Consider the following 25,854-nt stretch of genomic DNA (forward strand, 5'->3'; position numbering starts at 1 on the left):
TGTGCCCCGCAACAGTGGCATTCCATTCCACATGGTGCAGACTGGATCCAATGTATACAGTCACGACACACTTCTCTGTGCCAAGCTCGATGAATTCACGACCATCGTACTCTGGCTAGCTCCTGATTTCTGAGGCGTGCTGAGCATGTTCTTAACAACTTGGGAAACTATCTTCATTTTAGCAATAACTGGTATGGCAACGAACCTCCATCTGACTTCTGAGAGAAGGAAAGGGGGAAACCATTTTGAAATCGAGGGATAATAGAAAGATTTTTTTAAGAAAATAGTTTTGACTAAAAAAACTTTTGGTCTAAGCCTAAGGGTTACGTCATACGGGCAACCTACAGCTTCGATACCACCCAAAGTGTCCCAATCCTATGGGACTCAAATGTGATGCAAATACTAGTCATATGAGGCTAGTATACACATTTGTACATCAGATGGTTCCAGATTTGCTTAAACGAGACAAACCTATAAAGGTGGTGATCAACTTTAAGAGTTGGTCCACAACTCGGGACATATCACCGGAGTGGGGCTGAAGCAACCCAATATACGCAACGAAGCAAATAAGTGGTCCAACAGCCATAGGCATGGTTGGGAATAGACGTAACTCTTACCCGATCAACGATCTCCTTCTCTAAAAAACAACAAATAAGCAAGAGTGAATACTTATATACCCAGCAGCCCACCATCACCCACGAAATGGGGAAAACACATATAATGCATAGAGTATGTAGAGCTCAGGATATTTTTGCTGAAAAGTAGTTTTTTATGCAAGGTTGTTCTGTAAAACATTTTATAATTTTCAAAGCGCATGCCCTCCCAAAGGAGCGGGAATTTTTTCAAAATAGAACCAAATCCCCGGGACTAAACCATCCAGGAATCTTGGTAGTTTCCACCGGGTTTCATTTTCAAAAAATAGCTACTGGACTTCCCGTATAATATAGCTCACGGCTTAACGCCGGACCTTTCAAAACCATTTTCAAAAGCAAAGCACTAATTGTCAACTGCATGCCATAACTCATCCATATCTGTGGACACCTACTATTTGAATAGATTTTTGAACTCTGCGCAGAGGCGTACACTTTACCCACTAGTCCATTTTCTGCAATACAACCGTCGTGAGATCAGAATACTGAAACTCTCTCCTCCCCTGCATGACTTTACCTTAACGGTTATACCAAAAGGAACAAGGCCACCTCCTCGCCCAAACCAGGACAAAATTATTCCTCCTCGTCCTTCCAGTGCTCCCCAGCCACCATAACCCTAGGGTGCAGACCGTGCAAGTTCGGATCAAGCGACTGCCCATATAGTCTCAAGTGGTTGTACTCGATAAGAGTTTAGGTAAGGAGTGATGACAAACCGGTTCTTATGTGAGAGGGATAATCCTTCATGCTCACACCTAACCCGACTGAGCCAACATCTTAAGGCCCCCCCAAACCAGGGAGTCCCTGATCATCTCGCTCAAAGGTGACAAGGAGGATAACCCTTCATCATACCTATTTTGAAAAAACTCACACCTTTTATCAAATCATTTTGTAATAAAAATGTCAAGGAGTATAAAGATGAATTACGACAAAGTTCTAAGGTTGGGTGGCCATATTAACATGTCTCTTAGTAGCAAAATAATATAATGCATAAAATAACAGGCTAGGGGATGTGTTTGAAAACATAGGTAATTTATGCATCAAAGGGATCCAATGAGCTTGTTGTGCTTTAACCGGCGAAAGGGTGAGAGCTTGTGGAACTGGCTTCTGGCTCCAACGTCTAGCGTAGACTTGCGGAACTGGCCTTCATGAGACAGTACGAACGCTCCGGTAACTACGCAACATGAACAAGCAAATATACAAACTAGCAAGTATATCAGCAAATATTCAATATAGTGGATGGGTGATTATAGTTTTGGGTAGAGTTTGTGTTGATGGTAGTAGAGATGCCTACCTGAAGGGTATATTGGTGGTCAACTAACACTAGAACTGTAGTGGCAAAAAGGGGTACCGAGTTGGGGGTTGCCTTGGCTCAAGGTGTCGACGGTGTGGGGGAGAGGGTTGAAAAATTATGTTAACGAGGATACCATTGCCGGCCCTCGGTTCCGTGTTAATATAGGCAAGGAGAATCACCCTCCTGCGGTGGTGTACACGAGATTACAAATCAACAATCTATGCCTATAATCAAGGAACTACCATATACAAAAGATTCTAGACCATACATAGGAAATATCCTATTTTAACACTCCCCCTCAATCTCAGCCATGAACAAGGTTGAGATTGTTCCTAAAGTCTTACAACTTCACACGTGGTAGAGCTTTAGTAAATCCATCCGCCACTTGGTCACTTGAACTTACAAATCTGATGTCCAACAACTTTGATGCTACTCTTTCTCTCACAAAGTGATAATCAATCTCTATATGTTTAGTTCTTGCATGAAAAATTGGATTAGCTGAGAGATAAGTTGCACCTAAGTTGTCACACCATAGCAAAGTCGTAGGAGCATGTGGAATCCTCAACTCATTCAACAACTTTTGGATCCAAATCATCTCTGCTGTTGCATTGGCCAATGATTTGTATTTAGCCTCAGTACTAGACCTTGACACAGTTGCCTGTTTCCTGGAACTCCAAGAGATTAAATTACTCCCTAAGAATACTGCAAATCCTCCTGTTGATCTTCTATCATCAACACACCCTGCCCAGTCAGCATCAGAGAAAGCACTTACTATCATGGATTTTGACTTACCAGATCTTAACCCCATATTCAATGTTCCTTGAACATATCTGAGAATTCTTTTAACTGCACTCCAATGGGCTGTAGTGGGTGAATGAAGAAACTGACAAACTTTATTTACTGCAAAAGATATATCAGGTCGAGTCAATGTTAGGTACTGAAGTGCTCCTACCATACTTTTGTACCTTGTACAATCTTCAAGTCCGAGAGGATTGCCATCCTCCAAACTCAATTTTTCACTACTAGAGAGAGGGGTATCAATTGCTTTGCATTTGTTCATCCCTGATCTAGCCAAGATATCTCTGGCATACCTCTCTTGATTTAGTACTAGACCATTTTGTACCTTTTTTACTTCAATGCCGAGGAAGAAGTGCAGTTCCCCAAGATCCCTCAAGGCAAAGTCCTTTTGCAAATTCTTGAGCAATGCAGCAATAGCTTCAGATGATGAGCTTGCAACAATTATAACATCAACATATACCAGAACAAAGATGCTCAGATTTCCCTGAATAAAATAGAATAAAGAAGTATCTGACTTGGATGGTATGAAACCCAAAGATACTAGTTTAGCACATAGCTGAGCATACCAAGCTCTTGGGGCTTGTTTTAGACCATAAATGGCTTTATCAAGCTTGCAAACATAGTTGGGGTATCTATGGTCTTCATATCCTGGAGGTTGCTGTATATAAACTTCCTCCTCTAGGATGCCGTGGAGAAAGGCATTTTGAACATCCAACTGCCTTAAGATCCAACCCTTTGACACAGCAACTGACAATACTAGTTGAATAGTAGCTGCTTTTACAACTGGACTAAAAGTGTCCTCATAATCAATTCCATACCTTTGCTTGTAGCCTTTTGCCACTAGCCGAGCTTTGTAACGTTCAACTGAACCATCTGCTTTTCTCTTTACTTTATACACCCATTTGCACCCAATAACATTCTTCCCTTTAGGCCTAGGAACAAGATGCCAGGTGTCGTTTCTGAGCAAGGCTTGATGTTCATTCTCCAAAGCTTGCACCCACTGATGACTCTTAAGAGCTTCACCAACACTGTTAGGCTCATCAGTAGATAAAATACTATGCATACACCACCTCACCGTGCCATTAGTATACTGCTTTTGCCGAGTGATACCATGTTGTGATCGTGTAGCAGGTCGTGTAGCAGCAGGATGAACCTGCGCCGTAGAATCGGACGTAGACCCGGCTGAAGCACCGGATCCATGGTCAGTCATAGCTGATCCGATCTTATCAGCCTCGAGCTGTGGAACAGGCATTGACGCTATTGGTTGATGTCGTTGTTGCGCTGTGTGGTGGGGAGAATAGGCTTGTGCAGAAGATCCGCCTGGACCAGTACCGCTGTCTACTACTGCATCAGACGAGGACGGAGCGGAGGACGAGGTTGATGTCGTCTGCTGCCGTGCAGGTGAATCGGCACCGGAATCGGTGCTGCCTCCCGGGATCCGACACATAAAATGACGATCGGGTGCGCCACCGGTTGACGCACATGGTGAATCAGTGGAGTTCAAATTTTTTCTAGAAGGCACCTGCACATCAACAGTACTATACTTCCATTAGTATTACCAGGAGAACCCATCTGTTGATCATGTACAATTGCATCCCCAAATTGCATAGATGGATTGCGAAGAATGTCTAGTAAAAGGTGGAGCTCGGCCCTTAAACGTACACCAGCATTTTTGTGAAGAGATGCAAAGGGAAAGACACTCTCATCAAAGACAACATCTCTTGAGATATAAACACGACCTTCTTTTGGGTCCAAACATTTGAACCCTTTGTGAGAGTTGTTGTACCCAATGAACACACATTGTTTGGAATGAAACTCTAGTTTCCGTGAGTTGTATGGCCTAAGATTTGGCCATACTGCACATCCAAATGTGCGAAGAAAGGTATAATCTGGTACACGCCCATAAAGCCTCTCAATGGGGGTTTGATTATCAATTACTTTTGATGGTAATCGATTGATCAAAAAAACAGAAGTGAGGAAGGCTTCATCCCAGAACTTCAAAGGCATAGATGCATGAGCTAGAAGAGTGATTCCCATTTCAACTATATGACGATGTTTATGCTCGGCTGCACCATTTTGTTGATGAGCATGGGGGCAGGAGACATAATGAGTAATGCCCATATTCTTGAAAAAAGAATTAAGAGATTGATATTCTCCACCCCAATCACTTTGCAGTGCAAGAATTTTCTTGTCAAATTGATGTTCTACTAGATTTTGAAACTCATGGAAACATTGAAACACATCTGATTTATGTCGAAGCAAATAAATCCAAGTAAATTTAGAATAATAATCGATGAAACTAACATAGTACTAAAAACGACCGACTGATGTTGGGGCAGGTCCCCAAACATCTGAAAACACAAGCTCCAAAGGACTAGTGGACACACTAGTTGACTTTGGATAGGGCAATTGATGCATTTTGCCATGTTGACACGAATCACAAACATGATTATTGTTCTTATCTCGACTAACAGGAAGACTATGATGACTAAGAATATGCTGAACGACTGCAGTAGAGGGGTGACCAAGCCTATGGTGCCACAATGACGATGACACCTTTGCAACACCAGGGGCCTGCTTATTGGATGATGACTCACTGGAGGATAGCTTGATGGGATAGAGGCCAGCCTCGCACTTGCCTCTATGGAGTGTTTGCTTTGTCTCCTGTTCTTTTATAAGAAAATGTTCAGGATGAAACTCAACAAAGACATTGTTGTCTCGGGTGAGACGATTAATAGAAACTAGACTTTTGTTAGCACTTGGAACATGAAGAATATTTCTGAGATGAATTTTATGCGAAGGGGACTGCAAAGTACTATGACCAACATGTGAGATCTCCATACCTGAGTCGTTGGCTGCATGCACCTGCTCACCTCCGTGATACTTATCATGAATGGTCATCTTGTTCAACTCTCCAGTGATGTGGTCGGTGGCACCTGAATCCATGTACCAGTTGGTGTCCACCCCGTAGTTGGTTGATGCAGCAGATGCAGATTTTTGTGGACGATTGTCGTTGTAGCGCTCATCGAATCGATTGTAGCACTTCTAGGCAGGGTGCCCCTTGATGCCACAGATCTGGCACTTGACACCATCCTGGTACTCGGGGAAAGGAGTTCGAGTACCTGTGCGACCGCCCTTGGGGCCACGGTTGAAGCCTCCACGACCACCATTAGGGCGGCCACCACTTCCTTGATTTGGCTTGAAGTTGTTGCGATTCCCCTTCGCAGCAACGTTGGCGGATGACTGGCTTCCACCGCTTCTCATCTCCACCCTCTGCTCATGACTCACCAGTTGGCTGTACATTTCCCCAATAGAGATTGGCTGAGTCCTATTACTCACGCCCGTGACGATCGAGTCATACTCAGGGTCATTTAGCCCGGTGAGGATGTAGGCTACAAGTTGATCGTCTTCAATTCTTTTGCCGACCGATGCCATGTCATCAGCCAAGCTCTTCATTTTCATGAAGTACTCATTCATGGTGGAGCTCACCTTCGTCGTCGTTGCCAGCGCCATGCGTGTGGAGATCAGACGCGCACGGCTTTGAGAGGCGAACATCTCTTCGATGTGCGCCCATGCAGATGTTGCTGTCACCTTCATGGAGACTTGAGCAGCGAAGTCCCGTCCAAGATTAGACAGGAGATAACTCAGGACCGTCTGGTCCTTTGCTACCCAGGATGAGTACTCTAGATTGACCACCAGAGGGTCACCTTCCTTCGCATCGGCCTTCGCCGGGAGGAACCGATCTGGAGCCGTCGTCGTCGGCTCGATGAAGCCATCGAGTTGTGCCCCCTTGATGGCGGCTAGGACTTGTGCTTTCCAAAGCACATGGTTGTTGCGCGAGAGTTTCTCTATGGGTGGAATGAGGAAGATGCTGAGGGCGGCTGCCTGCGCTGCGAAAGAAGATGCAAACGCCATGGATGTCCGCTGGGACTATGAGGCTTTGGTACCATGAAAAATTATGTTGACGAGGATACCATTGTCGGCCCTCGGTTCCGTGTTAATATAGGCAAGGAGAATCACCCTCCTGCAGTGGCGTACACGAGATTACAAATCAACAATCTATGCCTATAATCAAGGAACTACCATATACAAAAGATTCTAGACTATACATAGGAAATATCCTATTTTAACAAGGGTAACTCTCTGGGTGTATTTATAGTTGAGTGCATATGATTTAATACAGTAGAGTTTACTGTTTATGAGAATATTGGTGAAAGAATTGTCTGATTTGGTTTGATTAGGGAAATTATAAGCAGAATATGTGACAAGAGTATTTTTAAAGTTTTCTGGAATATGAACCATGCTTACGAGATGATATGGTTGGATAGAGGGTAATTTGATAAGAGTTTAGAAATCATAATTGTCGAAAGTAGAGTTTGGACAAAGGAGTTTTCAATTTTTACGATCATAGGAATTAGAAAAAGAAAAGGAAAATGGAATATTCCTGGAATATTCAAAATTTGAATATTTGGCGATATTTGGAAATATAAAAATACAAATGTATTTTTAAGCAGAGTGCAAGGAATTATTTCTAGGCTATTCATGGGCGCAGATTTATGCTGGTGTCAACTGTTCCTACCTATTATGTCACATGTGACAACAGTAAGGCGGGACTCAGATAGTTGGAATATTGTGATATTCTGGTCCGGGTGGGCTATGGTATCTTGGGCCAAGTTTCATACAAACATGGTTCACTTTTATTTTTGGAAGTCTGGTTCAAAAAAATCTCAAAGTTAAGCGTGCTCAACTTAGAGCATTTCTAAGATGGGTGACCAACCGGGAAGTTCTTACTAGAAGGAAAATCACAGTCACCAGAGTTCGTATGACTACGATATTGGTCTGACAGGTCTTAGGTGAGTTGATCATCATGATGAATGAGCAGTTGAATATTTGGGCAATCGGACGAACGATGAATAGTAATAATGAATAGTGATCATGAACTATCTGATGAACGGTGAATAGTTCGTATGAACGAATGACGATCGATGAATAGGGATTATGAACGAACGACGAATGATGAATAGTTCGTATGAACGAACGATGAACGATGAATAGTCCGTACGAGCAAACGATGAATAGTTCGTATGAACGAACGAAGAACGTTGAATAGGGATTATGAATGAATAGACGAACAATTGAATGAGCGGACGAATGAACGATCAGAATTTTGGTAGTGTGACGAATGGACAATAATTTAATTTGGACGGATGAACGATCGAACGAACTAAGAACAATTGGTGAACGATCGGACGAACGATCAAACGATCGAATGAATGAACGAACAAATTATGAACAGTTGGACGAACGATCGAATGAACGACCGAACTATCCTTGTGCTTGTGTTGTCCTTGTGTGGAAGTGGGAGTGAGTGAGAGTGAGTTACCATAAAATAGAATGGGATGGCATGAGGGAGCCCATTGCCTCTCTATTTATAAGCAAGGTGGGGGTTATGGGGAAGAGGCAAGGATTAGTGGGAGGATGCGATTATTAGTGGGAGATAAGTATGTATTAGACGTGGACAAGTGAAATTAGCTTGTAGAGCTCATTGTATGACACCGGAGGGGTATATATACGTATGAACATATGGAAAATTATTAAGAAAAAATTTATAGTGATGTTAAAAATGATTTTTAGGGTATTTCTCAAGAGAAAATTATTTTGAAAAAATATTGATGGAATATTTAGGAAATATTTCTGTAAAGAAATTGAGAGAATCTCTGAAGAAATATTTGTAGGATATTTTCAAGAGAATTTTGGAGGGCAAATAGACCACCATATTTTCTTTGTCGAGATCAACTCGCAAACAAACATTTTGAAGCAAAATTTAAAATTCATTTTGAATTTAGAACAACTTTGAGAATTTTTCTAGATAAAGATTTTGGGGGTGCTACAGGTCACGAGGACAACCCACCTGGTCCGTATCAATGGCCTCCAGACCCATATTGTCGAACAACATAGCAGATTGCACCGTGGTCACTCCACTGACCAACACAAAGGCCAGGACGAGTGCCAGAGAGGTAGGTCTACCACTGCCGTCGTTGGAGTCCCACAAGGAAGTATACCACCACCGGTTAAGAAGATGACACTCAAGCTTTTCGTCGAATAGGTGACAGGCCACAATTCCACCATCGCCACTCACCACCAAATCCAAATCACTGCCACCAGCACCATCGTCTATCGTCGCCACACGCCTCTCGAATCAAATCCCCCCACCACCGTCAAAAGCCAAACTGAAAGGGAAATAGGGTTTAACCTTTTCCTATAAATAATTTTGGTGGTTGAATACCCGACACAAATAATTGGACTAACTAGTTTGCTGTAGATTATATATTCTACAGGTGCTAAAGGTTCAACACAAACCAATAAAAGATCAAGTTAGGGTTCAAAATAAAGGAGCAAGAGAAACCGAAGAGAACCCTGGTCTGGGGCACCGGATAGTGTCCGGTGCACCACCGGACAGTGTCCGGTGCACCACTGGACAGTGTCCGGTGCACCAGGGGCCGTACAGTCTGAACTCTTCACCTTCAAGTTTCTCAGGCGCCGCTCCGCTATAATTCACCGAATTATCCGGTGTGCCACCGGACTATCGGAGCAACGGCTATCCAGCACAACGGTCGTTTGCAAAAGCATGAACAGTGCGTGAATAGTGCACGTAGAAGTCAGAGTAGGCATCAGAGGCGCACCGCACAGTGAACAGCACCTATCCGGTGCCGCACCGGACTGTCTGGTGCGACATGAAGTCAGTGCTCCAACAGTCAGAATCTTCATAACCTAACGGTTGGGTGATGTGGCTGGCGCACCGGACTGTTCGGTGCGCCCATCGACATACAGCCTCCCCAACGGCTATGTGGTGGTTGAGGGCTATAAATACCCTCCAACCACCACCACTCCAAGTATCCAAGTTTTTCAGACATCTCATTCAATACAAGAGCTAGTGCAATCAATACAAGACACAATTCAAAAGAAACAAAGCCTCTCCAAGTCCAAAATCCACTCAAAACTCCTAGTGAGTAGAGAGAGAGTTTTTGCTCGTGTTCTTTGAGCTCTTGTTCTTGGATCGCTTTCTTCTTCCTCATTCTTGTTCTCAAGACACTTGTAATCAAAGCAAGAGACACTAAGTTTGTAGTGGTTCTTGCGGGGTCTAAGTGACCCGTTTGATCAAGGAGAAAGCTCACTCAGTCTAGGTGACCGTTTGAGAGAGGGAAAGGGTTAAAAGAGACCTGGTCTTTGTGACCACCTCAACGGGGACTAGGTTCTTTTGAACCGAACCTCGGTAAAACAAATCATCGTGTCATCTGCCTTATTTTCTTGGTTGATTTGTTTCCCTCTCTCCCAGACTTAACATTTATTCTAACGCTAACCCTGGCTTGAAGTGTGCTTAAAGTTTGTAAATTTTAGTTTATGCCTATCCACCCCCCCCCCCCCCTCTAGGCGACTTTCAAATGGTATCGAAGCCCGGTACTTCATTAGAGTCTAACCACTCGAAGTGATGTCGGGAGATCACGCCAAGAGGGAGATCGTGACCGGCGGTGACAAGTCCGCAAGCTCGGGAAGAACCCATTCGAGGGAGTCCGGCCACAAGCATAAGGAGGAATCCGCTTCCTCCATCAAGTCACAATGGAGAGGTGACAAAAAGAAGAAGATGAAGAAAGTGGTCTACTACGAGACCAACTCTTCGTCACCCTCCACCTCCGGCTCCGAATCAACGTCTGTCACTTCTAAGCGCCATGAGCGCAAGAAGTATAGTAAGATGCCCCTCCGCTATCCTCGCATTTCTAAACGTACTCCATTACTTTCCGTTCCCCTAGGCAAACCACCATTTTTTGATGGTGAGGATTACTGTATGTGGAGTGATAAAATGAGGCATCATCTAACCTCACTCCACAAAAGCATATGGGATATTGTTGAGTATGGAGCGCAGGTACCGAAGGTAGGGGACAAGGACTACGATTCGGACGAGGCCGACCAAATTCGGCACTTTAACTCCCAAGCCACAACTATACTCCTTGCCTCCTTGTGTTGAGAGGAGTATAATAAGGTGCAAGGGTTAAAGACGACCAAAGAAATTTGGGACGTCCTCAAAACAGCGCACGAAGGGGACGAGGTGACCAAAATCACCAAACGGGAGACGATCGAGGGGGAGCTCGGTCGATTCATCCTCAACCAAGGAGAGGAGCCACAAGCCATGTACAACCGGCTCAAGACCTTAGTGAATCAAGTGTGCAACCTCAGGAGCACAAAATGGGATGACCATGAAATGGTCAAGGTTATTCTTAGATCACTCGTATTTCGCAATCCTACTCAAGTTTAATTAATACGTGGTGATCCTAGATATAAGCTAATGTCTCCCGAGGAAGTGATAGGAAAGTTTGTGAGCTTTGAGTTGATGATCAAAGGCTCCAAACAATTCATCGAGCAAGGCGACACCTCCACACCCGAGGTGCAACCCGTTGCATTCAAAGCGATGGAGGAGAAGAAAGAAGAGTCTACATCAAGTAGGCTCCCCATCGACGCCTCCAAGCTCGACAACGAGGAAATGGCACTCATCATCAAGAGCTTTCGCCAAATCCTCAAGCAAAGGAGGGGGAAGGACTACAAACCTCGCTCCAAAAGGGTGTGCTACAAGTGTGGTAAGCCCGGTCATTTTATCGCTAAATGCCCTATGTCTAGTGATAGTGACAGGGACAACGACAAGAAGGGAAAGAGGAAGGAGAAGAAGAAGTACTTCAAGAAGAAGGGCGGCGATGCCAACGTGTGTCGGGAATGGGACTCCGACGAGAGCTCCACCGACTCCTCCTCGGACGAGGATGCCGCAAACATCATCGTCAACAAGGGACTTCTCTTCCCCAACGTTGGCCACAAATGCTTCATGGCGAAGGACGGCAAGAAAAAGAAGGTACAAGCTAGAACCACCCCCAAGTATACTACATCTAGTGATGAGGGTAGTTCTAGTGATGATGAAGATAACTTGCTTAGTCTTTTTGCCAACCTTAACATGCAACAAAAAGAAAAATTAAATGAATTGATAGGAGCTATTCATGAGAAGGATGAACTCTTGGATAGCCAAGAGGAATTCCTTATTAAGGAGAATAAAAAGCATGTTAAGGTGAAAAATGCTTATGCTCAGGAGATAGAAAAATGTGAAAACTTAACTAGAGAGCTTAGCATTTGCCATTACACTATCTCCAACCTTAGAATTGAGAATGATAGTTTAATTGCTAAGGTTGAAAAATCAAATGTTTGTCATGATTCAATTACCAATCTTAGAAATGAAAATGCTAGTTTAATTGCTAAGATTGATAAATTGAATGAATCAATTTCTAGCCTTAAAACTGAGAATGATAAATTAATTTCTAAGGCTAAAGATTTAAATGTTTGCAATAATGCTATTTCCAGTCTTAGAAATGAGAATGCTATTTTACATGCTAAGATTGATGAATTAAATGCTTGCAAACCATCTACATCTACTGTTGATCATGTTTATATTTGCACTAGATGTAGAGATGTTAATGTAGATGCTATAAAAGATCACCTTGCTTTAATTAAACAACAAAATGATCACATGGCTACATTAACTACTAAAATTAATGAGCATGAGATAGAGAATGAAAAAATTTCATTTAAATTTGCTAGAAGCATGCTCTATAGTGGGAGACGCCCTGGCATCAAGGATGGCATTGGTTTTCAACAGGGAAGCAATGTCAAAATTAATGCCCCCAATAGATTGTCTAATTTTGTTAAGGGCAAGGCTCCCATGGCTCAGGATAACGAGGGTTACATTTTATATCCTGCTAGTTATCCTGAGCACAAGATTAGGAGAATTCATGCTAGGAAGTCTCATTCTATTTCACATCATGCTTTTATGTACAAGAATGAGGCATCTAGCTCTAGGCATTCTACCCATGTTAAAATGCCTAAAAAGAAAACTCCTACTGCATCAAATGAACCTAATGTTTCATTTAAGACCTTTGATGCTTCATATGTGCTTACTAACAAATCACGCAAAGTAGTTGCCAAATATGTTGGGGGCAAACACAAGGGCTCCAAGACTTGTGTTTGGGTACCCAAGGTGCTTGTTTCTAACATCAAAGGACCCAAGACTATTTGGGTACCTAAGAACAAGGCCTAAATTGTTTTGCAGGTTTATGCATCCGGGGGCTCAAGTTGGATAATTGATAGCGGATGCACAAACCACATGACAGGGGAGAAAAGAATGTTCTCCTCCTACGAGAAAAACGAAGATCTCCAAAGAGCTACCACATTTGGGGATGGAAATCAAGGTTTGGTCAAAGGACTTGGTAAAATTGCTATATCTCCTGACCATTCTATTTCCAATGTTTTTCTTGTAGATTCTTTAGATTATAACTTGCTTTCAGTTTCTCAATTATGCAAAATGGGTTACAACTATCTTTTTACGGATATAGGTGTTACTGTCTTTAGAAGAAGGGATGATTCAATAGCATTTAAGGGAGTATTAGAGGGTCAGCTATACTTAGTTGATTTTAATAGAGCTGAACTCGATACTTGCTTAATTGCTAAGACTAATATGGGTTAGCTCTAGCATCGCCGACTAGCCCATGTTGGGATGAAGAATCTTCACAAGCTTCTAAAGGGAGAACACATTTTGGGACTAACCAATGTTCATTTTGAGAAAGACAGGGTTTGTAGCGCATGTCAAGCAGGAAAGCAAGTTGGTGCCCATCGTCCACACAAGAACATCATGACAACCTATAGGCCGCTTGAGCTACTCCACATGGATTTATTCGGCCCGATTGCTTACATAAGCATCAGCGAGAGTACGTATTGTCTTGTGATTATGGATGATTATTCTCGCTTCACTTGGGTGTTCTTTTTGTAGGAAAAATCATAAACCCAAGAGACTTTAAAGGGATTCTTGAGACAGGCTCAAAATGAGTTCAGATTGAGAATCAAGAAGATAAGAAGCGATAATGGGACGGAGTTCAAGAACTCTCAAATTGAAGGCTTTCTTGAGGAGGAGGGCATCAAGCATGAGTTCTCTTCTCCCTACACACCTCAACAAAATGGTGTAGTGGAGAGGAAGAATAGAACTCTATTGGACATGGCGAGGACCATGCTTGATGAGTACAAGACACCGGACTGGTTTTGGGCAGAAGCAATCAACACTGCTTGCTACTCCATCAACCGGCTCTACCTTCACCGAATCCTCAAGAAGACATCTTATGAACTCCTCACCGGTAAAAAGCCTAATGTTTCATATTTTAGAGTCTTTGGTAGCAAATGTTTTATTCTTGTAAAAAGAGGTAGAAAATCTAAATTTACTCCTAAGGCTGTAGAAGGCTTTTTACTAGGATATGACTCAAACACAAGGGCATATAGAGTCTTCAACAAATCCACTAGATTAGTTGAAGTTTCTTGTGACATTGTGTTTGATGAGACTAATGGCTCCCAAGTGGAGCAAGTTGATCTTGATGAGTTAGATGATGAAGAGGCTCCATGCGTTGTGCTAAGGAACATGTCCATTAGGGATGTGTGTCCTAAGGAATCCGAAGAGCCTATACAAGCACAAGATCAACCGTCATCTTCCATGAAAGCATCTCCACCAACCCAAGATGAGGATTAGGCTCAAGATGATGAAAATGAAGATCAAGAGGATGAGCCACCTCAAGAGGAGGACAATGATCAAGGGGGAGATGAAGTTGATCAAGACAAGGAAGATGAGCAAGAAATACAGGGTCAAAGACCGCCACACCCAAGAGTCCACCAAGCGATTCAAAGAGATCACCCCGTGAACTCCATCCTCGGCGATATTCATAAGGGGGTAACCACTCGATCTCGAGTCGCTCATTTTTGTGAACATTACTCTTTTGTGTCCTCTATTGAGCCATACAGGGTGGAGGATGCACTAAGAGATTCAGATTGGGTGTTGGCAATGCAAGAGGAGCTCAACAACTTCACAAGGAATGAGGTATGGCATCTTGTTCCACGTCCTAATCAAAATGTTGTAGGTACCAAGTGGGTATTCCACAACAAGCAAGATGAGCATGGTGTGGTGATAAGGAACAAAGCCCGACTTGTGGCCAAGGGATATTCACAAGTCGAAGGTTTGGATTTCGGTGAAACCTATGCACCCGTAGCTAGGCTTGAGTCAATTCGCATATTACTTGCCTATGCTACTTACCATGGCTTCAAGCTTTATCAAATGGACGTGAAAAGTGCCTTCCTCAATGGACCAATCAAGGAAGAAGTCTATGTTGAGCAACCTCCCGGCTTTGAAGATAGTGAGTACCCTAATCATGTCTATAAACTCTCAAAGGCACTTTATGGGCTCAAGCAAGCCCCAAGAGCATGGTATGAATGCCTAAGAGATTTTCTTATCACTAATGGCTTCAAAGTCGGAAAAGCTGATCCTACTCTCTTTACTAAAACCATTGCAAAAGATTTGTTTGTATGCCAAATTTATGTTGATGATATCATATTTGGGTCTACTAACAAATCTACATGTGAAGAGTTTAGTAGGATCATGATTCAAAAATTCGAGATGTCTATGATGGGGGAGTTGAAGTATTTCCTAGGATTTTGGAATGAAGGATGCCAAGTCCATCAAGACACCCATGGGAACAAATGGGCATCTCGACCTCGACACGGGAGGTAAGTCCGTAGTTCAAAAGGTATACCAGTCGATGATAGGATCTTTACTCTATTTGTGTGCATCTCGACTGGATATTATGCTTTTCGTATGCATGTGTGCAAGGTTCCAAGCCGATCCTAAGGAAGTTCACCTTAGGGCCGTGAAAAGAATCATGAGATATTTAGTTTATACACCTAAGTTTGGTCTTTGGTACCCCAAGGGATCCACTTTTGATTTAATAGGATTTTCTGATGCCGATTGGGCAGGGTGTAAAATTGATAGAAAGAGCACATCAGGGACTTGTCAGTTTTTGGGGAGATCCCTGGTGTCTTGGGCTTCAAAGAAACAAAACTCAGTAGCTCTTTCCACCGCCGAAGCCGAGTATATTGCTGCAGGCCATTGTTGTGCGAAATTACTTTGGATGAGGCAAACCCTCATGGACTATGGCTACAAATTGAGCAAAGTCCCTCTCCTATGTGACAATGAGAGTGCTATCCACATGGCGGATAATCCCGTTGAACACAGCCGCACTAAGCACATAAACATTCGGTATCACTTTCTAAGGGATCACCAACAAAGGGCGATATCGAGATAGCTTATATTAGCACCAAAGAACAATTAGTCGATATCTTCACCAAACCATTAGATGAGAAGACCTTTAACAAACTTAGGAATGAGCTAAACATTCTTGATTCTCGGAACTTTGATTGACAATTTGCACACATAGCTCATTTATCTACCTTTGATCATATCTCTTTTATGTCTATGACTAATGTGTTTTCAAGTGATTTCTATGCTAAGTCGTAGATTGAAAGGGAAATGGAGTATTTGGCGAAGACAAGGCTTCCACTCCACTCTATCGATATCATTTACCCTTCGCCATCACTCCACATCACTCTCACTTTGGTATAATCTTTCACTCATATTTACTTGTACCAATGGGAGAGAACGTAAAAAGGGCTCTCAAAAGACTTCGTTTTGGCGATTCATGCCAAAGGGGAAGAAATATTAAGCCCAAAGCAAAAGGACCGCACCACCACACCAATTTTGAAATTCTCAAAATAAAAGTTTTAATTGGTATTCCTCTAGAAATTATATCTCAATTGGTATCTATATTTCAAATTGATATATCTCAAAACCCTCTTGAACACTAAGAGGAGAATTTCATTCAGGGGAAGTTTTGTTCAAGTCAAAGGAAAAGCAATTGAAACAGGGGGAGAAAATTTCAAATCCTGAAAATGCTTCTCACAATTTTATTCATATACCTTTGACTATTTGCAAAAAGATTTTGAAAAGACTTTCCAAAAGAATTTGCGAAACCAAAACAAGAGGTGCAAATGTGGTCCAAAATGTTAAATAAAAGAAATCAACCATGCATATCAAGTAGAAGTATATATTGGTTTAATTCCAAGCAACCTTTGCACTGACCTTATGCAAACTAGTTCAATTCTGCACTTATATATTTGCTTTGGTTTGTGTTGGCATCAATCACCAAAAAGGGAGAGATTGAAAGGGAAATAGGGTTTAACCTTTTCCTATAAATGATTTTGGTGGTTGAATGTCCAACACAAATAACTGGACTAACTAGTTTGCTCAAGATTATATATTTTACAGGTGCTAAAGGTTCAACACAAACCAATAAAAGATCAAGTTAGGGTTCAAAAGAAAGGAGCAAGAGAAACCGAAGAGAACCCTGGTCTGGGGCACCGGACTGTCCGGTGTGCCACCGGACAGTGTCCGGTGCACCAGGGGGCGTACAGTCTGAACTCTTCACCTTCGGGTTTCTCAGGCGCCGCTCCGCTATAATTCACCGGACCGTCCGGTGTGCCACCGGACTGTCCGGTGTACCAGTGGAGCAATGGCTATCTAGCGCAACGGTCGTCAACAAAAGCGTGAATAGTGCGCGCAGAAGTCAGAGCAGGCGTTAGAGGCGCACCGGACAGTGAACAGCACCTGTCTGGTGCCGTACCGGACTGTCCGGTGCGACATGAAGTCAGCGCTCCAACGATCAGAATCTTCAGAACCCTAACGGTTGGGTGACGTGGCTAGCACACCGGACAGCGTCCGGTGGCGCACCAGACCGTCCGGTGCGCCCATCGACAGATAGCCTCCCCAACGGCTATGTGGTGGTTGAGGGCTATAAATACCCCCCAACCACCACCACTCCAAGTATCCAAGTTTTTCAGACATCTCATTCAATACAAGAGCTAGTGCAATCAATACAAGACACAATTCAAAAGAATCAAAGCCTCTGCAAGTCCAAAATCCACTCAAAACTCCTAGTGAGTAGAGAGAGAGTTTTTGCTCGTGTTCTTTGAGCTCTTGTTCTTGGATCGCTTTCTTCTTCCTCATTATTGTTCTCAAGAGACTTGTAATCAAAGCAAGAGACACTAAGTTTGTAGTGGTTCTTGCGGGGTCTAAGTGACCCGTTTGATCAAGGAGAAAGCTCACTCGGTCTAGGTGACCGTTTGAGAGAGGGAAAGGGTTGAAAGAGACCCGGTCTTTGTGACCACCTCAACAGGGACTAGGTTCTTTTGAACCGAACCTCGGTAAAACAAATCACCGTGTCATCCGCCTTATTTTCTTGGTTGATTTGTTTTCCCTCTCTCCCGGACTTAACATTAATTCTAACGCTAACCCCGGCTTGAAGTGTGCTTAAAGTTTGTAAATTTCAGTTTTCGCCTATCCACCCCCCCTCTAGGCGACTTTCACAAACACCCGCCTGTGAGACCCTATTTGGTTTTGTTAATTTATTAACAACTTAGGTGGACTAATAAGTGTTTATGTTGAGATACACAGGTGATTAGTCCATAGGTACACTAGTGTGAGCTATTTAAGCCATGGTGGTAATGTGGCTGGGTGATATTGAGATGCTCAACTAGTGTGATAAAAGATATCATTGCATATCTTGACATGACATGGTGTCATGTGGCTATTTGGAGAAGATCAATAGATATGGCTTGGCTTCGATGGACCGAGTGGCTAGTGTGAAGGGCAACTCAGAGGCTCATGTGTGAGGGACCGCGTGGTGGTGAAGCAAGAGCAAGGACTTGGCACCGATGCACATAAAGCAAAGGTGAAGAGCAAGCTATGTTGAGATTGATGAACCAAGAAGGCCATGTGATAACATGGAGTGGATCATATCATTATAGTGTTATCAAGCATGTGCTGATTTGGGCTATTGATCAAGTGACTTGATGATGATGATGGAGGAACTTCATGCTATGGACAAATGGTAAAAGGTAGCATGGTTGGATATACTTATGGATGACCATTGTTCATCATTTGAGGAGATGGAATTGAATGCTCAAGGCAAAGGTATAACAATAGGTTTTTGTTTTACCGGCCAAGAGGTGCTTAGAAATTGATAATTTACTGGGTTAGTAGGCTAGATAGTCGTACTATCACGAGGGGTCAATTATCTTATTTCACGTATCTTGAGGCGCCTCATTGCTCATATAGTTGGTGCATTTGTGTGAGGTCTAACAACACTTTGGTTCGTGAAAGAAAAACTTATTCAAAAGCAGTTTTTGAATCTAGGATGAATTGAGGTACCGCGGATCGTCTGGGCCAACATGGCAAACCGTCCGTAGGTCTAACTTGAGGTGATGGGCAAAAACGTGGTGTTTCTATGTTTCGCGAAGTTTTTTGTACTGTGGACCGTCTGGTCCCAGGTGGCGGACCGTCCATAGTTGAAGGACTGGCGTTTGGACAAAACTCGAAAAGTTTTGTTTTGGTTTTCATTTTTTGAACTCTGCACCGTTCGGGGCTTGAGTTCGGACCGTCCTCAGTACAAATTTCAGCAAATGTGCAGAGTTAGCAGAACTTCGGTTTGGCTCAGTTTTTTGTATCGCATACCGTCTGGGCTCATGGGCAGACCATCCGCAAGTCTTTTTTGAATGCTCTGACATTTTTATAGTCATTGATAGCCATTGGGATTCTTGTGCGGACAGTCCGAGCTTGAATTGCAGACCGTCCGCGTGTGCACCAAAAAGGGGCAATTGGCCCATAACGTTTAGTTTTGGAGAGGGGGTTATTTATACTTGTGTTGCCTGGGTTGAAAGGGTGAGGGAGGCCATTTTGGAACACTTGTGAGCATATTGGAACATTTCTTCTCACTCTCTCTCTCACTCATATTAGTTGGGATTGCATTCTAGTGAGAATGAGAGCCATCTAGTGCATTGCATCAAGTTTTTTTATCTTTGAGGCACTAGGGATATCATCAAGTGAGGTCGTTGGCTTGTTACTCTTGGAGGTTTTCGCCTCCTTGATGGCTTGGTGATGTTTCCCCGTGAGCTCTTTGAAGGAAACAGTGATGCCTAAGAGGGGGTGAATTAGGACTTCTAAAACTTCTCTAAACTAGGCCACAATTAAATCCCTAGAGCAAAACATATACAAATAAACAATCTAGAATGTGCAAGCTAGGTTTTGTCTAAGTGTTTCTATCTCTACCACAAAGCCTAAGTTTCAATCCTAAATAATCTAACTAGAAAGACAAGATTAAAACTTAAATACTTGATGTAAATGCGGAAGGTAAAAAGCAAGGTAGAGATGCAAACTCTCATGGCTGACGTCGGTATTGTTACCGAGGTATTCGGAACCACGCAAGGTTCTGACTAATCCTCATTGGTGCCCCTATGCAAAGGGTAGCCCACGCGAGGGCCAAGCTCCTCGGTCGAGTAAATCCGTAGAGAGTCGTGGGCCTTCTCCACGCGCAAGTGGTGTTTCGCTTCCGGCTCCACTCGAATGCTCCCCGCCGTCTCCACTATCGAGCTTCCGGCTGAAACGCCGTGGGCCTCATTCCCACCGGTACACGGTGGCGGATGTGACACAAACGCGGTTGTCACGATCTCGCAAGACTCTTGCCCACTCAGTACAATTACAACGGCTCGTGCAAGAGCCAAGGGGTTGTGTGGTTTTTAAACTCACTCAACTAACTAGGATTCACCTAGAGCAAGCGCTAATGTGTTCTAACTAACCTAAGCACTTCGCAAAGCACCTACGCTAATCACCGAGTGATTCTATTAACCACTTGGGTGTTTGAGCACTTGGAAATGTCTACAATATGCCTTGGTAAGTTGCTTGGGCTCCCACACCTTCAAATGGCTGGTTGGGAGTATTTATAGGCTCCCCTCAAAATTATAGCCGTTGGACAGAAGCAGCAGCTTTCTGTCGACGGACGCACAGGACAATCCGGTGCACACCGGACATGCACTATTCACTATCTGGTGCCCTTCCACGTCAGTCGATCGTTGGGTCTGTAGCAGTCGACCGTTGGATCCGACCGTTACTCGGACTGTCCGGTGCACACCTATAGTCTGGTGCTATAGCCCGAGGGCTCCTGGTTGTGAGCCCCTCTACGCAGACTGTCTGGTGTCTCATCAGACAGTCCGGTGCACACGAGACATGTTACTGTTCACTGTCCGGTGCGCCACTAGCGTGCTGGCTGACTGCCCACTTCATGGATTTCTTCGTTGTTTCCTTGGGCTTCTTTTGTTCTTGAGTCTTGGACTTCTATGCTTCTTTATGTCTTCTTTTGAGGTGTTGCATCATCAGTGCCTTAGTCCAATCCTCTTCGCATCATGTGAACTATAAGTACAAATACTAGCAAACACATTAGTCCAAAGGTTATGTTGATCATCAAACACCAAAATCCCTTTAGCCAAATGGCTCGGGGTCCATTTTCCTTACACTATTCAACGGATATTGTGAAGAGGCCACGACGGTGATTGTGAGAGGCGTTGTGCTTGCCTTGCCGGAGCGGTGAAAAGCAACTCTAGTGGAATTGAGGTTTAAGGGTTCATTGACCAATCCGGCTTAAGAGATGAAGTGGATACTTGATAGAGGAGCGGTTGGGTGCTTTGAATCTACCTCAACGTGGACTAGGGGTGGTTGGCAAGTCATCGACACCGCGGGAAAAATCATTGTATCAAGTGTCATCATCTCCCCGTTGGTTTGCAACTTTCCTCACTAACTTGTATTTATTTGTTCATATACTTATGCTAGTGAGTGTTTGTTGCTCTTGTATATCTAGTCATACTTGTTGTAAAATATTTACCCACTTGTTAGCTAATCCGTTTTGCTTAGCTTGTGTAGCTAAGTAGTTGTTTCTCTCTCGTTGTGCTTGTGTAGTGCAACTAGTGAATTTTGCTAGTAGTGCTTGTGCTTTGTGCGACTTGCTTACTAGTATGTTTAGGAAACACATTAGTCCACAGGTTATGTTGATCATCAAACACCAAAATCCCTTTAGCCAAATGACCCGGGGTCCATTTTTCTTACAATTCCCCCTTTTGGTGATTGATGACAACACAACTAAAGCAAGCAAATATAACAAACATTTCAATGAAAATATGCAATCTACTTGCTAGGATGCATGAGTGTCCCCTTAAATTGAGATTATCGACTTAAGCCACCCCCTAACTCCATAATTCACTTACTTCCTATTTTAGACCAAAGATACTTGAAAGACAAAAAACCACTTGAAAGATCAAAAATTTAAATTGGGTGGTGTTCGGTGTTTGATATATTTTTCATGCTTTGGTTCCTAAAACTTCTCCCCTCTTGCATCAACCACCGAAAAGGAAGGCATTAAAGCATATAGGAAGCAAATAAAAGTCTTGCCCTCTAAAAAGAATACTCCCCCTAAAAGAGTTTTCTCCCTTTTGAAAGGATATTCTCCCCCTTTGTCATAGACGAATAAATACTCCCCCTGAAGGAGATCCTCTACTTAGGAAAAAAACACATGATAAAGAGAGGTGCAAGAAATGATTTGATTAGACTAACTCCCCCTATGCATAGGTAAAAGTTATAATTTGACAACATATGCATTTATAGCAACATGGGAAGCGTAAGATATGAAATATAATCTAATCAAACACTGGAGAAGACATGTAAATGATACCAATTGTAGTCTTGTGAGACATGAAAATACTTGTAGATTTTCAGTGGAAGCTTATTGTCTTTCTCCGGGGACTATTTTCCTTCAATGAGACTACTACACATAATAGACTTGAAAGCAAGTATTGGTCTCAAAGACTTAGATTATAGAGTAACCTCCCACTTATTCATGGGTGGGGAATTTGGGTCCAAAGTATTCACTAAGCCACTTGGCAATAGACTTGATCCAATATGATGCATCACATAATATACATCCCAATTTTGCCAAGTCTCCAAATTCCCCGAAGTCTTTCAGACTTCTCACTTCCTTCTTGGGATCAAAACTTTCTTGGTGCTTTTCAGGGTTGAGATAATCTCATTTGGCACCCAGATGCGTTTGACCCCTTTTCCTTTGTTGGCCTTGATTGCTATCACTTTTCCATTCATTTGTTGCAATTGCAAAACATCCCGCTATTCATACTAAGGAAATGCCTAAGTATGTTGCTCCTAACTGGAGAGGACCCAACTAAGTTTGGGTACCATCAAAACGTGGATGATCGTGTATAGGTACTTTGGGCATTGGAGGCTTGATTCAATAGTATTCATTACATAATCATACATTGAATTACGTATTGAAGACTAATAAAATTCTATCATAATGCCAAGTCAATAATAAGTGAAGTCCAAATTCTATCAAATACAAGTTCTTTATTCAAGTTGGTTAAATTATGAATAGATTGAAAATAAGTTAAATTCAAACTTGCTATTGGATGATCATGAGGTATGCAAAGTATTATATTTGTTGATCAAATTCATTTGAATGCATATGAGTTGATTGAATAAGATATATATATATATATGCATATGTTGCTTGCTATAAGATGATTGAATGGGAAATTTGCTAAATAGTCAAGTTTGGATTGATTTATGTTGAAGAAATTCATGAGACTTCATTTAGTAAGTGGTTTGAATGGATATATGTCTTTCGAAAGTAGTTCATTTCAAGTTCGATTCAATTTGAAGAAGAATAAATCAATATGCTGAAATCTGACCGTTGTGATCATAGCCATGTTTGAGTGATCAAATCTATTTGGATTTGCTTGAAATTCACTTTACATGCTCTACACATATGATAGTGAAGTCTGCAAATTGCATGATCATTGGATAAGTGAAACTTCTTGGTGAAGTCAATCTTGCCAACACAAACACAACAGTTTTCAGCATGTATCTACTGTGGGAGCTGTTGTGGCTGGCAGCACATATGAATTCAAATGAGTCTCAACTTTTTACAGCTGTTAGTGGACTTAGTAAAGCACATCTCCACCAATTTTCATGGTCATATGATCTGTACGTCAAGATTTATGGATGTTTATTTAGAGTATACAGAATCTGTCATCAAGTGACAATTATTTGAAATATTGAAGGTCACCTTGATTGGAAGGCTCTCATAAAGCATACATTAATTCAAGTATTTGAGAGACCTAAGTATGGTTTTTAATTTATCTATAATCATGGAAAGTGAAGGGGGTAAAAGGATATTTGTTGATAAATATTTTAGCACTTATTTTGGTACTCCAAGTTGAAGATCAAGACCAAAGATGATCAAAATTGAGTTTATCATATAACAAATTGCATAATATTTTTTTCTTACAATATGGCAATCTACATGATTAAATTGGTTGTGAGTATTTCTTGGCACATTTCAATTTGATTACTCTATTATTGCCATGATTTATATATAAAGAGAAAATTCTTGTGTTCGTAAATGAATAAGGTGATATGTAAGAAAATCAAATTCTTAAAGCACTTATAAAAGGGGTATGACTAGAGTTGTGAAACTAATGTTTTTATCTAAGTGGTCTATGTAGTTTCACACCATGAGAATGAGTTTCTCAAATGGACTATGCAATTAAACGTATAAAGACGAACAATCCAAAACTATGTGATGTATTCCCTCATGTACATTTGGATTTATTTCTTCTACATTAGATACTCACCATGGTATGATTTAAAATTAGCCTTTGAACTTAATTAATTTATCATGTTTGTTTAATTTGTTAAAGTTAAGCATTGAAGATTATAGAAAATTTAGTTCATATCATAAGGTTTCATTGTTTTAGTAACCTGCATGCTTTATATATTCAAAGGGTTACAAAAGGGAAATTGGTGCTTGTATTACTAACGACATCTCTTTTGAGCTTATTCATGAATTTCAGTGAAAATAGATTGTGCGTGTTCAAATTGGTTACTCCTAACCAGAAAGTAAGAAAATAATTGCTAAAGGCAAAGTGGTACTTAATTGAAGCAATCAAAAGATTGATCGATGATCAAGAAAGAGAGCAAGCAACACATCCAAAGGCAAACCAAGCAAATATGGTCGATGTTTCAAACATGGATTGATTTTGGGAACTCACTCGATGAAATATCTACAGGGTTCATCTTGCATACTACTTTGTCATTTTTATTGAGTATTTTATAGGTATTTTTGGTTTGACATCAATTCATGATCATTTATACTCAATTCATGAACATTCATGCAAATCTCTACTACTTATTAAGGCGGTAAGGGGTAGGCTGCCATTCCGTGTTCTGCCATTCCCATTCCCCCCTCCCCGCAAAGCACATTCCCATTTCCGGTTGTCATTCCGTGTTCTACCAGTGTTCTGCCATTCCCATTCCCCTCTCCCACGCACTGTCTTTTTCATTCCTCCCTCCCCGCAAAGCTCATTCTCATTCCCACATGCATCCCACGTCTAACTAAAATTAAATTAAAAAAACACAAATATGGCTCCAATAGGATTCGAACCTGCGACCTCTCAAACAAATGTGCTCGTAGCTACCACTACACCACATGTGTGTTTATGTCAATATCTGTTACAGTAAAATATCTACTATATCTCAAGCATACCTGTTACCTTTGCACAATGTATAGTAGTAGATAATTATCAACGAGATTCGTGAATTATATTTTTGGATGGAGGGAGTAGTATTTAAAGAAGAGCCTTGCATGCAATTTCTTTTGTTTGAATAATGTTTTCAACTTAAATTCTTTTTTATATGTGTGACATTTATTCTCCGTAATATTTTTTATGGTCTGACTTGTGATTCGTTTTCATAAACCAACGCTAAAGATGAATCCATGTTTCTTACTTGGAAACCCCCGAACAAACACCACTAGCAGGAGGCGCTCGCGTTGGCGTCGCTCATCGACGACGAGAAGAAGCTTGGCGACTGCCAGTTCGACCTCTGGAAGCAGTACTACGTGGCTGCATGTGTCGCTGTGTTCGGCAAGCTCCGCCGCAGCCGCCGCTTGGACGCGGTCCAGAGTGGCTGCACCGTGCTGTCCATCTCAAATAGGGGGACCTCATGGTCGTCACCAACGCTGGCGACTCTTGGGTTGTTCTAGGACCGCATCCGACAACGGTGTCGTCACACCGTCCAGCTCATCATCACCTGAAGCTCAATCTGCCACGTAAGTCACTACTGACCAACCATGAATTATTGTGCGCTGGGACGACGGCCGTTGCTGGCGTTGTGTGAGTGTCCTCGAACAAGATGTATGTAGAGGAGTAGCACATTCGGTGGTGCAACGGCTAGGTGTACTACCTCGCTGATGAGATCGGGGTGCA

Source organism: Zea mays, chromosome 3, assembly GCF_902167145.1.
Source record: "Zea mays cultivar B73 chromosome 3, Zm-B73-REFERENCE-NAM-5.0, whole genome shotgun sequence".
In the NCBI taxonomy this organism is placed as follows: domain Eukaryota; kingdom Viridiplantae; phylum Streptophyta; class Magnoliopsida; order Poales; family Poaceae; genus Zea; species Zea mays.